Genomic DNA, 3,210 nt, shown 5'->3' with positions numbered 1-3,210 from the left:
GGGGGCATCCCTGACGGACCGAACGTGCAATGTCGAAGGGTCTTGATAGATGCCCATTGACGCGAACTAGACAGATAGATAGATAGATAGATAGATAGATAGATAGATAGATAGATAGATAGATAGATAGATAGATAGATATAAAGATAGATAGATAGATACTTTTGTATCTATCTTTATAAACTACACTTTATAAAACTATAGTAAAAATTTAATCAGATGTGCTACCACTGGCTTTACAGCCATGACCTTCAGGCCCAGTTTATCTCCACATGGTATCGACAAAGAAATTACATTTAAATAATATTTCAAGAAAAAGCCCAGGTTCTGGTGAATAATTTACTATCAATGGGTCTCAGATATTTCATTTATCTATAATATTAATTTCGCTAGAAAATAAAATAGGTAATTAATTTGAGTGGAAAATCCTGAAGAAAATCCTGCAATGCATAAACAATTATTTAGAATACAGAAGTCACCTAACGAACCCAATCTAATAGAAGTGGAGAAACACTTGAATAGTATGAGAAAAAGAAATTTTTAACGAAGATTTTACAGTTATATTGTGGTAATAATTACTGTTATTATTACTAATCACAGTTATTTCCATCATCTCACCAGCCAGTCGAAAACGAGGCTTTGGAATGATATTTAAACATGGCTGACTCCTGATCAGCAAGGTTCGCGACAAAAATAACTAATGACGGATACCATACCCTCGTTCTTAGAAGAGTAATGCCTATTTACACATAATCATTTCCAGTCTTCTGTATTCAAAAAATTCACCAGTTCAATAACCAGAATCTTTCCTTAAACACCAAAATGAAAAAGAATACTGCGAGTCAGCTGAAAACGTCCGGAATTTTCTTCAAATTTCAGAATCTCAGAAAAAATTTTCAGAATGATCCAACTCTCATGAAAATGGAATTCGAAGTTGTGATTTGTGCACAGCAGAGAAGAATTCGAAAGCATTCATAAATAAAAAGTTATGTTAAACAGGGAAAGGGAGATATTAGGTATACACAAACATTTTGAAGAAAAGCATCAATTGCGTCTTTGTCAAACACCAACTTCACACAACTAGAAATACATATATGCATATGCATTTGGTTTTGTTACCCCGCAAATATTATTTGCTTTCCTCTTTTCAAATTTTCCCTCTTCTGTCAGTCCCCTACTTTATTCGAGTCGTTTAGTTAAAACACCAAATCTTCCCCTTCGCCGCTGTTATAGTTTCCCTTTTTACAGAGGTAAATCTACCTTAATCAAAAATTACTATTTTGTTCCCCTCATTATAAAACAACTTTTTTAACGACTTCAAGTATAACAATTAAGGAAAAATAACTCTTTTTTTCCCTGTGGAGGAGTTATTTACCTTGTTAGAAGCAAAAATCTAAAGTTCTTTCAAACTTTTTTCATGTTCTAAGCTCCCATGATAACGAAGGAGATTAAAAAGGTTCTGAAAACATTCACAACTCCCATTTACAAACCACTGTTCGCAAGACATTAGTCAACCAGAATTTACAATAGCAATCACTTGATCAATGCACACCTGGATTGAATTTGGAAACATTTAACGAAGCGTAAAAACATGCACCTACGAATATCAGAATGAAAACGAAACTACGAAAATAGGAGAATTTTACAGTGATTCGCGATCGTTATTATATGGTAATAGAATGATTAGAAGAGAAAACCTTAAACTATGAAGGAAATATTAAATCTACTTTTCTATAGATTCAGCATGAAATGTGAACAGTATATACTTAAAAGTGTATTCTTGAAGAAATAATTATAACTAGTAATTTGGAAAATATTTTTGAAAAATTCATGCATGTATATATATATGTGTGTGTGTGTGTGTGTGTGTGTGTGTGTGTGTGTGTGTGTGTGTGTGTGTGTGTGTGTGTGTGTGTGTGTGTGTGTGTGCGTGCGTAAGTGCGTGCGTAAGTGCGTGCGTGCGTGCGTGCGTGTGTGTGTGTGCGTGTGCGTCCATGCATGCATGTATATGTATGTATGTATGTAAGAATAGGAAAAACTTCTAATAGGATAATGAAGATAATGATGCTTATAATCACAACCCAAAACCTAATAGTGATGATCATTTAGAAGCAGAGTATGCGAATTTATGCTAAATATTATCTATAAAAATGTACGGCAAATAATTTAAATTTATGAGTGACATCTAAACTACAGTAGAAAAGCTAAGTCGCTGGATTTGATTAAAAAGAGACGTTGATCGATGGCTAGAAGAATATTGAGCTATATCTGATAACCAGTTTATTTAGCAAGCACGGCCCCATTCCGAGATGAGCCCATACACTTGTTGGCTTCTGGTATGCAGAGCTTTCGACTGGTAGCAGTTGCATGTGCAAGTTGTTTGCAAAACATCTCGGACCTTGTGGTAGGTAACCACTGACATACCATAAAGACAGTTAGGCATCTTGGAAAGACCAGAGGACTGATCAGAAAGATGAGCTGAGAATGGGAAAGACTACTGACGCCAGGAAAGATTGGCAGAGGCTGCGCACTTACAATCCTCACCTCTGTAACATATTGTAACAACTACCAATGAGAATGACAGCCCCATGATTAACTGAGTCGAGAATGAATCAAACCCAATTAACAAAGAAATGACCTTGTGCATAAATATGGCTATTCCTTCGATCAGAGAAGGAAGTGCGAACAACTTTGGATGCAAACTGTGCTGTAGGACTTTTGCAACCGAGAGAGGCTTCAAAATATATTATGGAAAGACTTGTAAGAAGAACACAGAGCAATGTGGATCATCTGATCGTAAAACACGTAGCAAATCATCCCTGCACTCAATCCACAGCGGAACAATAAATGCTACAGCAAACACCTCTTCTCGACAGGAAGCTGGTGTATCAGATAGTACTCGGAAGAAACTGAGGGTTCTGTAGCGTGTTGCTAATGATAAAGGAAGATATAAAGAGTATGAAAACAAGGTATGCTAAGCTCTTTATAAAATTTCAGGATCTACAGTGGAAAAACTGAGAAAGTCAGCAAGCTGAATATACTATACAGGAAAGGAATTATTTGAGTAAAATATGGGACCCGGTTTGCGAAAGGTGGAGTCGGATAAGAGGATTCGTTGGACACAGTGTGAGACGACTGTAGTTATCGTTAGGCATAGCTCATCGTAAATCAAATAGCACCATGAGTGATATCTATATGTATGTAAATATA

The sequence above is a fragment of the Octopus bimaculoides genome, chromosome 2 (assembly GCF_001194135.2).
Source record: "Octopus bimaculoides isolate UCB-OBI-ISO-001 chromosome 2, ASM119413v2, whole genome shotgun sequence".
Lineage (NCBI taxonomy): Eukaryota > Metazoa > Mollusca > Cephalopoda > Octopoda > Octopodidae > Octopus > Octopus bimaculoides.
Note: the sequence above shows the minus strand (reverse complement) of the source record.